Below are 15,216 nucleotides of genomic sequence, written 5' to 3'. Positions count from 1 at the left end.
CTTGCAGAGAAGGCACAAATCACTACTGACTACCATACAAAAAGAGAACTTACTGAAAATTCAACCATGAGGCTGAAAAAAGGGATGGAGTTGTTCCCCACTTGAAGCCTGCACACTTCCCCTGCCCACTGCTAGACCACTGCTCTGAGAGCAGGGTTCAGGTCAAAGCAATTAAACAATAATTCTGGAAAACTTGGTCTCCAATGTGTTAGGCAGCTGCCTTCAAAAGTGCTTTTAAAACTCACCAAATTTCCTTCCCTGTTCTCACATCTTCTCCAGAGTCCCCATCTCAACGTTGGTAGTAACCTAAGCCTGACTCTGGATCAGGGCAAGTTTTTCCCATAATACTATACAATATAATTAGGTCTCCTCTGCCTGCAATCTGTAGTTATCCCATTTCTGTGAGGACAGTGCACAGTTGAAGAAATCCTTCCTCCTCCCCATCCACCTCACTTTCTTCCTCTCGGTTTCTAGTGAGAATGCTATAAATGTAAAAACTGCAACAACTCATTCCCAGCTTTCCAGCTCCCAGATTTCCCACATTTCAACAACCAACACTCCTAAGACTTATCACCAAGTAGTAAGTTTAGTTGTTTGGGGCTTTTCTCACAAGTGCTTCTAAAAAAATCAGCTATTTGTATATGCTCAAGCCCAAAGAACGATGGCTGGAATACTGATACATAGAATGTGATGAAGAAGCCGTTCAGAAAGATAAAAAGAAAAAAGCACAGGTCTTTTAGATTCTATTGCCTTCAGAAGGGACACTTTAGTTATTTTTATTTATTTATACTAATAGGTGTTTATGCATCCTTATATATACACACATATTTTATTGGCAGCAGAGACAACTCGAAGGAAAGCCTAACAATCAGTGAACTCAGTTCAAAACAAGTACAGCAGAATGTATTTCCAAATACAACTGTCTGGAAAAGTAGGACAAAACTTAATGCAACTTGTAAAACAAGTGCTTAATGCTACTCTGATAAACCAGTTTAGCTACAACTACATCCAAATTCTCTGCATTAACATGCTTGATAAGTGGTTATGGAACACACAGCTAATATAAGAAAAGAGCAACTCTTATTTCTTGCCTAAAAATCTGCACAGATTTTTGAAAAACACAACTTTCTCCTTTACTATTCCAATGTACTATTCATGAAGTGCAATTTAATCTCCTTTATCTAACATCGTTAATTAATTGGTCTGCACCTCACCATGAAGCAATTAACACCCACATGCAGTTCTGCTCACACTGACAACCTGTGTCACTAAATCATGTTCTACAACTCTGCAAGAGAGCTCTGAACAGGCAAGCAATCAACACATCAGCTCACTTGGTAAAATAAAACTACCTGTGTGGAATTTTGCCTACTGTGGCATTGCAAAAACTGCATCAGATTGTTTTTACAAAGTAACTATACTGCTTTTTTCCTGTTTCTTTGAAAGCTAAACTTGGTGTTTATACTGTTATCAAATCAAATTCTCACTTTCTCGGAGTAACTCCAAGCTCTGACTACCTTCCAACAGCCGTGAGTTTTGTGTTATTATCTTATATACAATAATACTGCATGTTCTTAAGCAAACCACAATATATGTCAACTCAACTGTTGCTGTAGCACTGCACAGCACCTTCTGCCTTATTTTAAAAGTACAGCATCCTGAGGGAAAAGGGAGTGGGGAGCTTGTGACTGTTACAACTTGCTATTTAAAAATAAGAAGTAAAAATTACTAAATTCAAAACAGGATACTCCTCAGGAACTTGCAAAAAAATATAGGTGATTTTTAAAAAGTACTACAGTGAAATATTTTTATATTCATTTCCTGCTGAAAAGTAAAACAGAGGAAAAGAGCTCGCTCTTAAAAAATACTGAAACTGGGATAACAATTCAACTGGCAATACCTCCAACCAAAACACAGTTCAGGTCACTTTTCCAACATGTTTGCAGAAGTATAACTTACCACTTGAATAACCAGGAGCCCAGTTTTACAGTACAGCCACCGCCAAAGAGGAGAGAACTGTCCCCGCCTGTCTCTCTTAAAAGTTCAACAATAAGTTCTTGCCACTTCCTCTAGCCTAGTTGTTCTGTTCCTACAGAGGAAAAAAATATTATACTTGAAAAATGCTTATACTATTCAAAAAAATTTTGTAATGGGCTCTTTGCCCATTTTATTCTATGATTCATCCCAGCAGCAGGGCAGATGAGCACTATGCAGACTTCAGGGAGGGGTAGAAGCACAGGGGCAGGAAGAAAGCATTGCTGCCCACTTTTAGTGACAGCTCTCCATGAACCAACTTAGTTACAGCAGAAAAATCACAGCCTTCATTGCATTTACTCCTGTGTTCATAATCAAAGGGATATAGGAATATTTCTAGCAAAAAAAAAAATCTTTTTTATGCAGACATCATTAGTCATTTTTACATAACTAGTGAGCAGAAAGGAATTTAAAGTTTCCAGGACCTAGAAATTATAAATCCACAGAAGTATACTTTGCCTCTATTTTATTTCTGTCGTCTAACAAACTGCACAGGGCCTCCATACAGTAGAATAGGTACTACACATAGAATAAGCAGGACAGGAAGAACTTGCACAATTCAAGTATCAAAATTGATTCATTGTCTTTATCTGTGACAAGAACTTTTAAAATATTTTAACCTCAAATCCCAGGTACTTATTAATATGTACTAGTAATGCCTACATACATTTCTCATATCTTAGTTTATTTTAGTTTATTCCAATAAATGTGTATCTCACAAATATATATTTGTTTCTTTGGCATTGAAATGACTGTTGTCTTCATGGCAGCAGGCTGATAATCCTGGCAAAGGATGAGGAGAAGAAAAGGCAGAGCGTCAGGAAGTGAGAAAGGTTTGATAGCAGAACCCCAACTTCCTTTCGAAGGAGGAAATTGAAACCAAAATTCTGTTCTACTACTGCAACTTATTTTTTTGATTCAGTTCCACATAGGTTCAGCAGCAATAACAGAGAAAAAGACACAGACACACAGAAAAGCTCCAGTACAAAGTACATTCTCTCTCAACTTGACCCAATCTGGTTTTTCCCCATAGCCTGACTAAGTCTCAGCTTGTTTAAGCAAGCAGGTCCCGCCTGAAATACCATAACAGATGGGCTCAGGTTGACAGGAGCCAGATGCTAAGAATATCTGGCATTTAAATGATCAGGGTTTTATCGCCCATTTCCATTAATTTCAGCTCAGTTTGAATAAACCTCAGTGAGCTCAGTCTGCCTGAATCCACCTTTGGAGCTCCTTCCCAGTTGCACTCCTTGCCCAGCCCTTCCATGTGCACTGTCATTCTATTGGAATGCTTGTTTCCTCACCATTTTGGTTACTTGGATGGAAAATGGTATCTAAGTAAGAATTAGTCACTGCTAGGTGGTTTGATCATCAACTAGTTCTTCAAAAGAACCTCCAGTATGAATGCATATCTTTACATAAATAAATAAAGCAAAAAGAGTCACAGATTGGACATTAAGTATTTAAGGCAATAATGACTAAAACCCAGGCTATATTGCAAATGAAAAGCTTCTTACTAAAATATTTTGATCAACTCACAGAAATGCTAACTAATAATTATTAGTCATAACAAAAATTCATTGAATAAAAAGTAACAAACTAAAACCAAAATTATGTAGTCAGAGGTAAATTATTTCTACATTTATCTACCCATAAAACCCTTATTATGTTCTCTCCTTCCTTGAAACTAAGCGTACAGTCTTAATATCTAAAAATCTTTTCAAAGACCTTTAAAACATTTTTGTATTGATTACAAGACTGTGCTTGTAGCTTTATAACCAGCAGCATTATTTAAAAAGAATAAGAATTTATTGCTATTCTTACTGAGCATCTCAGAAAAACTCATTCTTTTTGTTGGAGGTTGAAACACAACTCAGATTTCAAACAGTACTTATTTCCACATCACACAAAACAGAAGATGGGACAAAGCCCTGTCACTACCCTTAAACAAACTGTGATGCAGGGCACAGGAGAATGAGCCTGATAATTGTCTCCTTAATTACCTTTACCAGAAGGCTCCACAAGCTACCTGAGCAGAGCAAACAAGCACACACGTACTACAGCACACGTGTAGCACTGGGGCATTGCAGGGAGAAGTTGCCAGAAACAGCCACCTGTATCCAAACTTCTCACCTTTCTCTGACTTATGCCAGTTGCAGTCTTGGTAATCTTTGTTATTTCTGCTTTTTAACTAGAATGCATTGTTTATTCACTTAGGTTTATGCCCAGAAACAGAAGTTAAATACACCCCGTTTGTTCCTTCTTTGTAGCTACAGACCAGAAGCTTCTTTTAATGCTGAAATAAGGATTACAGAACAGCTGTTAAGAGAGGAACATTTTGGCCATTAGCTGTGAAGGAGGCTCTTAGGAAAAGTGGTATTGTGGCCCCATATCACATGAGAGCCAGCTTTGATTTTGTTTCTTCTTTAAAAGCACCAACAGACATGAAGCCTCTGAACTGCTGTAAAATTCAAAACAGCAGCCTGGTGCTACAGAGGAGAAGGTTTATCTAATTTTTATAAAAATGCTACTGAAAACAGCTTACACAAAACAGAGGTTTGAGGGACACATTTTGACACAAACCCAGGTTGTACCTCAGGTACTGAGGTAAAGCAACACCTTAGTTAGAAAAGGATCAGCAGCCCCATGTTCTATTTCAGTTTTGCTCAACCCAAACAAAATTGTTTGACATTTTACACCTGAATTTTACTAACTCTGAAGAGGTAACACTCAGCAGTAGCAAACTGCATGTGGTGTGCAGGAAATATCATTACAGCATATTTATCCTATTGTATGTTATACTTGCTAAGCAAAGAACACTTCCAAAGGACAGACCCTCTGTCTGCATATATGGAATATCCTGCTGCTTGGCACCACAAGACAGGGCCTGGATCCTATTCAAAGAGGCTGAAGAAGGTAGGATGGTGTAAGAGCCAGAAGACAAGTAACAACAGTTATTTAAAGTGATTTGCAAGTTCCTGGAGATAACAATGACAATGATTTTTATTATGAGATAAGAGCGTTATAAAACTCCTAATTTTATAACACAGCACTTTTTTCCAGGTGAAAATGTTGTGGTTGTTTAAATATGAGTAGGGAAAAAAATCCCAGATCAATGTCTTTACTGTTTTCAAAATATAAAAGATGAAATTCGGTTTTTTCAGCAAACACAAGACAGCCTCTTCATGGAGTCTGCAGTAAAGACCCAAGGAAGAAGTTGCACTTCCTTATTGTAATACAAGATGATCTAACTGCACAGTGGTTACAAACTATTTCACACGGTAACATCCTGTCGGCTTAGCAAATAATCATCTGTAAACTTTGCAGATGATACCGTAATAGAGTCTCTCCCCACTTATGCAGCATTCAGCCTTTGAAAGAACCAGCCAGCTCCTCAAATGGCACCTTAGACAGACTGCACTTCTTTGAATATTGACTGGGCTCTAATTACAGAAGAAAAGAGCCATCTCTGGCTCAACCAGGCTCCAGTTTTCATCTGAAAATCCCTTTTGGTTTCAGTAGGGTCTGTAACTGCACTGTAACAGCATGTCTGCGTCTTTGGAACCACTTGTGAACAGAGCTGTTGCTCAGAGAGCAAAAGAGCAGCAGAAAGCAGTGAGTGGCAGCGCAGGGGCCAAGGCTCCCTCTGTGCCAGCGAGCACAAACCTTACACCTCGGCCCTGCACAGCAGCACACAACTCCAACCGGGGGACAACACCCATTGCAGCAGCTGCTCTTACACACCTCAAGTACCAGGTGGATTTTGTAGGATTATAAAATATTCTTTGTTTTACACAAAAGACTATTTCTATACAGAAAAAGTCCCAATGACACTTGGGATACAGAAGCCCTGCAGATACTTAGTGCAGTTTGGCTATTCCATTTTAATAATCTAAAACACTGAACAAATCCAGGTAGATGGAATCCTTTTCCAGATAGATAAAATGTAGCCTCAACATGAACGCTGAGACTGAGGGAGCAATCGCTGGGTGAAGTATTTCACCCCATGTCTTACAGCCTTCATAATAAGTTAAAATTAGAAGAAATAATTTTGATAAATTCTGTAATGTTAAACCCCACTCAAAGTCATAACACAAACATAAGTCCAAGATTTCAATTTAGAGACTTTATTGTAACTCCATGGGGGATACTATCTCTCTTTTTTTAATCAGAGTAACTGGCAATTACACAAACACCCACCTCAACACAAAACAATGATCATTACCTCTAGGATTACACCTTAAGCTAATCAGCTCTCAACCAGCACCTGCTCTTTCACTTAGCACAAGCCAGGAGAACATAAATACCCACATACATTAGGGAATGAAATCTCTTCTTTGTTTACTCTTAATGGTATTGACATTAGCTTCATTAAGAAAAATTTAAGAAGTTTAATGGCCGCTTTACAAGAACCCCCAATGACCCTAATTGCTGTTAGTAATGGCTTCTGGAAGCACAAATAACATGCTATAATGGCCATTAGAAATCTGTATTGGCTTACTGTTTTCAGAGTGGTATTTCACACAGTCCTGTCTTCCCTTACACATTTAGGGGAAAACTGTCAAGGTGTAGTGACTTTGCCATATACTGGTTTTAATGTCAATCACTGCAATGAAGACTTTTTTCAGAGTACTTAGCTCACTATAGACACAAACATACCATGTGTGCACTGTCTTAACACAGACCTCAGCACATACTTCTTCCACCTATAAGGGACCATAAAAACTGGTCCAGGTCAGGACTTTAACACTTGAAAGGTCAGGACACTAAACAAACAAACAAACCCCTCCAGCACACACACACAACCACCATACTCCACTATTTATTTACTTCTGACATAGACACAAGCATTAAGCCCTCCTAGAAACTTTCTCTTTCTCTCCTAGAATCCTGCTTGCATAAAAATAGTATTGAAAATTATTCTTATTAATCCTCAAAATATATAATAGCTACAGAATTTCTGTATGGTACTTTTTCTTTTTAGACATAAAGCAAAAATATTAATTTTTTCCTTTTTTTTTTTCCAGGTGATTTCCTTTAGAAGTTTCCAGGTTCTTTTATTTATTAAAAAGAAAAAAAAAAGATACAATCCCCCATCAGGAATCTTAGCAGAAAGCAGTAAGTCTCTAATAAAGGTACATTTGCATCTTATTTCTCACTATGAAGAAATTTTCATATTGCAGTGCCCAGACATGACACTTTATTTCCTATAATAAATCACAAACACTTCAGGATCCAAACCACAGTTTTTAGGTAGGTTTGTGCGGATTTCCCCTGCCTTCCTTATATTTGCACAGCACTTATCACAGCATGGTCTTGGGCCACAACCAAGCGTGTCAGGCTCTCAGCAGTACAAATAAAATATAACACATCTGACAGGAGAAAAACAGACTTCTACACTGAACCAAATTCAAACATTACACTGTATATTTACTTTACATGTCCAAAAATGCTTTCAAAGTGCCTCTGCCAGTTCTCAGCACTTGTGCTGACCACATCCTCTGGTCACGAAAGAAATCTCAGGCTCTGCCTTCAGTGTGGTCCTAGGTTGTTGGTGACAATATTCCCCTGCTCTAGGATTTCCTTCATCTGCCACTGGCAAATGTAAGATCCTTGCAATAATGTCCCAGTGCTGTGCTGTAAGTATTGAAGCACTTAAATCCCTTTGTTATCTTGTAATAAAAATACCATAACACATCCTAGCAAGATTAGAATTTACCTCTTCAGCAAAGAGTAGAAAAGTAAAAAAGACACAAACCAAACTTCTGCTGATATTGCAAGTGTTCCTGGTCTTTACATACCTCCTTCAGCAATTTAAAGCCCCATTGTGCTAAAAAAATTCAAACCTAAAAGGATCCAAAATACTCCATACCAGAGCAGTCAGCTTTTGGCTTTTCAAAGCAAAAGACAAACCCAAACTTCTCCATTCATGAGGCGGGCAGAATTGCATACACCAATTTTCAGGCCTCACAGCTTTACCAAATCCGCCTTTTCTAAGCCAGATAAACTTAGCAGAAAAGGTTTACGGGCCTGAACATTTGTTCGCTGTTCCCAAGTGCACCAAGTGGTGTCATAAGAGGTGGTAAATAACCTTATACAGGGAAACCTTCGACGCTTTGAACTTCGTGCTCTGCGGAGCGCAACCCCCGCGCTCTCTCCCTCCCGGGGCATCTCCCCGCCCGGGCGGTCTCTCACCTGCGGCGGCGGAAGAGCAGCAGGCAGCGGGTCGGGGCTGGGACCGGGCGCTGCAGCTCCTGTTGCTGCTGCTGCTCCTCCTTCCCTTCCTCCTCCTCCTGCCGCCGCCCGAGGTGTCTCTGGGGCCCGCGGAGCCTCCCCGGCGCGGCGAGGGCGGGACGCGCCGCGGCATCGCCCCCTCCTGCCTGTGCCTCCTGCAAGAGGGACGCGGGCGGGACCTGCGGGAGGGATCGCCCCAGCCTGAGAGGGCGAGGGGCTCCCGGCCCCGTCAGGGGGAGCCGCTCGGCTCTGCAGCACCGCGTCCCGCTCAGCCTGGGGGCTGTCCGGGTGTCCCCCCATCAGCATCTGCGCTGTACAGGAGTGGAAACAAGTTTCTGCCCTGGACTCTAAAAAATATGAAGGGTTATAGCCAGCTGTTTAAAATCTGGCCTCGATTGGGGTGCTCCTGGCAGGACTCCCAACTTCCCCGCAGTCAGGCTGTGCCCGGGGACAAGGGACCCGACCCGACTGTCACTGCCGCCGTCCCATGGCAAACATCCCACTGCTCCAGTGACTTGAGTTCTCTCATACTGTTGGTGTGAGTTTCATTGGGCTGCCAAAGATTCCCCAGCACATCAAGCCTCGAACACACAGCCACTAATTCAGACCAAGCCTGGCTCTTCCACATGTTAAGTCCGATGCTAAGCTCACTAGAGGCAACAGAAAGAATCGCCGATTTCCATGGATTTTTGGATTAAGTTTATCTGGGGAGCTGTTTGTTAGTCACCAGCGACTGCACACAGCCCATGCCAGGCAGGTGTGTGCCCAGCTACCTGCAGCTGCAACCACGTGTTAGTCATCCACGGAAGTACCATGACTGCAATTAGACCTTAGTAACTAAATACAGTTGTTACTTTTGTCCTGCCAGCCAGCTGTTGCTTTCCACACTCGGCAGGCCTGAGCGATGAGCTTGAACTGTCTCTCCCGGAGGGAGCAGCAGTTCGTGCACGCACCACAAGCACCACAGTTTTATGTGACTCTCAAAGATCCCCTTTCAGTGTTGGTGGGCAAATAGGAAAAGCTCTGCTGTCTGAGACTTCCCAGTCATTAGGATGGTTTTGGGCAGTTAGGGCTGGGGATCTTGGAAAGGAATTTAAATCCAGTTTCATCAATGTGGCACAATATATAAGGAATAGAGCTGGAGGAGTGGTTATGTACTTGAGGCACAGGACTGGGCAAGCAAGCTGGACTCTGCTCCTCTGCTCCCTCCCTGTGACACTTTCATGTGCAGTCTTGAGCAAAGGACATACCATATCTAGGTCTTCCCGTTCCTGATTTGGACATCATGTATCTGAAAAGCACTAGGAAATTACTGGAGCATTCAGATGTAAGCAGTATACAGGCTATTCAGACTGTTTCCTAGGAAAGAGGAGAAGGATCTTTCAGTAAAATGATTGTTAAAAAGAATTCTTTGTCTTCATAGAAATTTGGATTAGATAACAAGATTTAAAAACTGCAGGAAATGGAAAATACATTGTTTTGCTGAGATCATAAATGGAGTCATTTCAGAACAGATGGACTCAATTTATCACTTCATCAAAATTTTGTGGACCTTCCGAGTACACAGATTGCTTAACATCACTTCTGTATACCCACAACAAATATTTGCTATCCCATACTATGATCTAAAACTCCTGCATGGCTCAACACGACTGACATTGTAGGGGTTTTTTTAATGGCAACAGTTCCAAAGCACTCCAAGTGCTGTATGTACACTGTTGTGCAGATTATAACACTTTCAGCAAAATGGATATAAAAGAAAAAAATAAAAATATGGAAATTAATATCCAGTTAACTGGCTTCTGTATATGTTACATATGCACATCCCCTGTTCTTTTTTTCTGCTGCTGCTGTTTCTCTCAGGCACAGCTGCAGTACAGCCAGGGCTGGTTTCCACAAGGCAGATGATACCACCCCTTACTGGAGAGCACCTGGCACTGCTGGCAGCCCTGGCCAATGCTACTTCCCAAGTGCAAGGTTCTGTCCCTGGTGAGAAAAACTGATCTAAAATAAATTTCCTATGCATATGTAGTAGCTGCAAATGTCCAATATTGTTAAGGTGTAGCCCTTAATTGAAGTTCCATCTGAAATGATGTCTGAATTTGAATACAGCAATCCCTAGGGTTGTGTTTCTGTGAGTGTTCTTCATAGACAAGCAAGCATTATTATTTTGAAGCTCTTGCTTAGGAAAATGTCCAGCAGCTCCACAATGATATGTACATACTGAATGTACAAAACCAAAGCATTAAAGAAACAAATCTAATCTTTCTGAAGATTGAACTGGATAACTACAATATATCATAAATAATTTTAGAGTTTTAGTAGAAATAAAGTGCAACACATTAGCTGATTAAAATCTAATAAAATAACATTTTCAATTTTCTATTTAAATTATTGGCAGATAGGATGTTTATACCAAATGTACTTGCAATGTCATTTACAAATGAGTTATAGACCATTACAGAAGTCTGGTTTGTACAATTCAGATGTGTGCTTTGATGTAAACGGCCATCGTAGCCAGGGCTATGAAACATTATGAAACAGAGAAAGATCACTATTTCTTAAAGAAGTAGAAAAACATAGTAAATTTCAAGTGTAATTCTCATGTGGGAAGTTACATTTTTTCCTTTGTAAGTCATTGTGGGTTGAATGTGCCTTTAGTATGTGCATATTTGTACTATTCACAGTAGTAAAGTGGGTGACAGCACTTGGTCCCAGCAAGTTACATCTAAATAATTTAATTGGCACAATGTTTCAATATTCAGATTCTCAGTCGCTCCCATAAATGAGTCAGTGAGGACTCGAGGCTGCTGACGAAATAAATGAGACAAAAGCAAATCAGAAATATAGTTATAGGCTCAGAAGATATTCTTTTAAACCCTTAGGAATAATTTGAAAATTAATATAGATTGTTTTGTGGGTTCGACATAATATAAAGTAGCACAAGATGTTAAGTTGTACTTTTAAAATTAGCAGGTAGACTTTTAATATATTCACTCCTTTTAAATATTCCTTTGATATCCTGCAACACCACAGCAGGCAGCATTTAGGAAAGAATGCTTTACCATGCTGCCTTTTTCTAGTTCCTCAAATATCCAGAAACAATGACCAAGACAACCTTAACTTCTGTTTTTCTTCACTAATTTCATGATTCTGATTCAGAAAGCCAGCAATAAAATGTTGTCTTTAATGAACACTACAGTAGGAAGTGTTTATTAGAATATTTTTTGTTTGTTTTGGATGCAATTTAGCATCTGTTTACCAGTGTGCATCCACACACACTCCAGTCTCTCTTAGCCAGCTGATCAATTTAGAGAATGAGACAAATAACTTGAGTAAATTATTTGCTATTTCCTGTAAAGATATCTAATAATAGAACAATGCCAACGTGCAAGGCACGACATGCTTAGGAAGGATGCAGTAAGATGTTATTTTGAGCTGCTACATTGCCATCACCCTCTTTTGTAGGACAATATTAGAATCAATTGCTGAAAACCATTAGGTTTATGCTGTTAAATGCAGGAATCTCTTACTGAATCAGTCTGGCTAAAGAGAAGGCAAGAGTTTCCCTCTTGTTATGTGGCTTGTAATTTTCGCCCCTTGGATCAATTGCACAATTGTTTGGGAATGACTTCCTGTTTTATTTATAGTAAATAAAGGAATAAATGCCATACATGTTTCTTTAGGGAAATGAAAAGCTATTCAGGTCTCTTGTTCTATTTGTTATTTCTTTTTTTAAGAGTCCAAGACTCTTAACTGACTTGAAGTGATGATCATGTTTTCTAGCATTCCAGATTTCATGAAAAGTCAGTGGCACTGAATACTACAACTGTAATTTCTTCAAAGAAAACCTCAAGCCCAATGCAAATTCACAGCACTGTGAAATGATAGAAGAAATTAGGAAAGGTCCAAAAACGTATGTGACTGAGTATACAGTTTTCTAGAGGAACTGAAGGACTTACCATTTCAAGCCCCACTGGCTGCAGCTCCAGGGCCTGGGTGAGGAGGTTCTGTTTGACTTCTCGGATTAAGATTCAGAAAAACATTTCTATCTCCTCTCCTGTTCATTCTTCAAAACAAGAAAATTAATTACTGTCTTGAAAAATCAGTGCCTGGCTATTTGGTTGAACCTTTTACCTGTACCTGTTGGTGTGATTTGGACTGCACTAAAGCCTATAGAACAGACTTGGTTTTAAATCTTTCTGTATCCTCAAGTAGATCAGTATTAAATGGAACATTTTCTTTTAGAAACTGAATTACTCTCAACAATGACAGAAGGTCTGATTTGTGACTTCCTAGAAAACTGTTAGATGGTCTTTATTGAGGAGTCACTCTTTCTTTTGTTAATTGGCAAGTTACACAAGAAAAGAAAATAAGTGAAAGGAAGGCCATTTCCCTGTTAGATCTCCCAACACTGCAGTTGGAGTTTGACACCAAATGGAAGATGTTATTGATTTAAAAACACAGAAAAGAACAGATCATTTTATGTTCACAGTAAATGATGAAACCATTTAGCTAACTGTTTCCAATTTGCACCTTCAGTATCTTTGCATTAGCAGCCAGGAGTGTATATTGGAAAAAAAAAGAAGAATACTTTGGAAAAATCAGTAAGGAACAAGTGGAGCATGTATATTATTAGGGAAAAACATTCTTACATAAATTGGAATACAATTCTAGAACAGAAAGTTCTGAGAGAATCTACTAGGAAACATAGATGTATTAAAAAACAAACAAGCAAACAAACAAAAACTGCTAGAAAGCAATTTTAAAAGTGTGTGGACAAACTATCCAGTTAAATCAACATAGCTGTATATATTGAAACCAATGAAGTAAAAATGGTATTTTTACCTGAGGACATAACTTTTTAAATTGCTTTCACTGAAATCAGTGGAAAAAAACACCTTAAATTCAACAGAAACAGGCTTTTAGCAGTAATTAGAGTAAAGCAAATTAGTAACCTCAAATGTGCAACACCAAAGGTTTCTCTTCTTTGCAATAAAATCCAAGAATTTATTGATATAGTAACATTAAAATTGTGGTCATGCCGCATCTTCACTATTCCATTGCAACACATTATTAACTGAAATCAGCTGGCCAGTGATTATTTCATGAGTTGAGGATTGTCCAGTGCTTTAGCATGTCCACATGATACTGGCCTGTACTGGTACTGCTAGGAAAAAATTTTTCCATGTGGATAGACTATGGAACTGAGGAGAAACTGTGCTATCTCCAACAGGATTGTATAAAAAATGGATTCTCTGTTCTTTGCGACTGATCCATCCAGCTCATAAAATTTAATCTCAAGCGAGGCCAGCAGCCAGTCTGGGATACGGGAGAGCTGTGATTTGCTGTGCAGGCCAGATGAGGCACAAGGGTAGGAAAAGTGTACAAAAATTGAGACTCTGATGAGGACACTCAACAAGAAATAAGTAACTTCACAATGATGATATCCAAAAAGTGAACATCAGTTCTAACTTATGTTCTTTTAGTATTGCACCAGCTCATCACAATTGTTTATTATAGGGTTTTTCCCCCTTAGTAAGTAGCACCAGAACATTCAGACTCTCCCAAATATACAAATACAGTAATTAGATTTCATGACTATTGTTTTTTGTAGACAGATTTTTATGTCCAAGTGTGATAATGAGGAAAAAACCCTAGATAATACAGAAAGTAAAGAACTAGCATTATTTCACGACTTATTGTTTTCTGTTGCTTTTACTTCAAAAATAATCCTCTCAAATTGTAATCTCAAATATTGCTTTACTCAATAAAGTGCAGTAATTCCATTGAAGATTTAGCTGTTGTTTTGGTTTGTTTGGTTTTTTAAAATCAGACTTCATGGAAAGTAAAGTTACCAGCACTCCCTGTAACTGCAAAAGCTGGATCCCTTCCTTTTCACATTAATGCTTCAGCTTCCAGATTCCCAGCGTCTCTATTTGCCTGTACTCTCCAAGAAGTTTGTTCTCCTTTTGACACACCATCAGGTGACTTTGTTCTGAAGAATTTAGAAGCACTTACTCGTTACGTGTATCAGCATAAAGCACTTTGTGTAGGAGAGCAGGTCCAGGGCAGTGTGAGGGGGCCAATGTGGTCTCTGCCCATGCTGCAAAGGAGCAGGAGCTGCCTGTGGGCACAGCCAGAGGTGCCAGGACAGCCTGTGGCACTGCCTGCTTTTTCTTGGAGCTGGTACTGCTCTCACCTTCTTGGCTTTTGACCCTACTAATATTGCATAAAGGTGGGGTTTGGGGGAATGTAATTCAGTTTTCTCAGCTATCCCCTTAGAGTAATGGGATTCTGTGGGATTTAGGGTGCAGTAGCTCAGCAATACCAGGTAAGTTACTGCTACCTGAAGGTGTTACTGTCTCCTACAACAATGCTGTAAACCAGGAGCATTCAAACTGCCTCTCATAGCTGGAGTTTGTGGCTTACACATTGCACAGAACTGATGCACTGGATGTCACAGATCACAGCTAAGACATACTTGAAGTTTTCAGCAATTATATGGCTTTTTGATGTTATCTTGATGTGCAAGTTTATATCATAACATTGATTTAATAAAACACAGTTTGAAATGAAAAAGGTCTTATAGAAATAATTACATTATTTTATAAATTATACCACCCGTGCACTGTGAAAAATTTTGAAAAGGAAACATGCATTGAAGGAAGACAATATGAAAGATTTTTACCTGCTGTTGGGTTAGCCATTGATTTTTCTAACTGAGAATAGTGTTTTCATAGTTACTTATTACCAGGCAACCATAAAGGAGCTTGATTCAAGATCCACTATAGTGAAGAGGGGAAAACCCCCAACCCACCCTTTATCAGTCCCTTACTTATGGTAAGAAGGAACAACAAGCCTGTTTGGAAATAGGTCACAGAAGGAAGGAAATACAAACAGCAACCATTAATGCATATTCCACCTGAACCACAAGTTATTTTTGTA

At 39.4% G+C, this 15,216-nt stretch overlaps 1 protein-coding gene across 6 annotated transcripts in view; it reads right to left on the bottom strand.

Annotated features, from left to right (window-relative positions):
• Positions 1–8,341, bottom strand: part of ADCY7 (adenylate cyclase 7) — a 57,069-nt gene extending 48,728 nt beyond the window's left edge. For 4 of the 6 annotated variants that reach the window (XM_071567813.1, XM_071567810.1, XM_071567818.1 and 1 more), the window contains exons 1-2: positions 8,230–8,341; positions 1,960–2,089 (exon numbers count right to left, since the gene is read on the bottom strand). The gene's annotated coding sequence lies outside the window, so the exon portion shown is untranslated. The remainder of the gene's footprint in view (positions 1–1,959; positions 2,090–8,229) is intronic. The other 2 variants (XM_071567812.1, XM_071567815.1) reach the window with 1 other exon arrangement.
• Positions 8,342–15,216: the final 6,875 nt, after the last annotated feature.

This window comes from Pithys albifrons, chromosome 12, assembly GCF_047495875.1.
Source record: "Pithys albifrons albifrons isolate INPA30051 chromosome 12, PitAlb_v1, whole genome shotgun sequence".
Classification (NCBI taxonomy): domain Eukaryota; kingdom Metazoa; phylum Chordata; class Aves; order Passeriformes; family Thamnophilidae; genus Pithys; species Pithys albifrons.
Note: the sequence above shows the minus strand (reverse complement) of the source record. Positions and strands in the feature narration are given on the sequence as shown.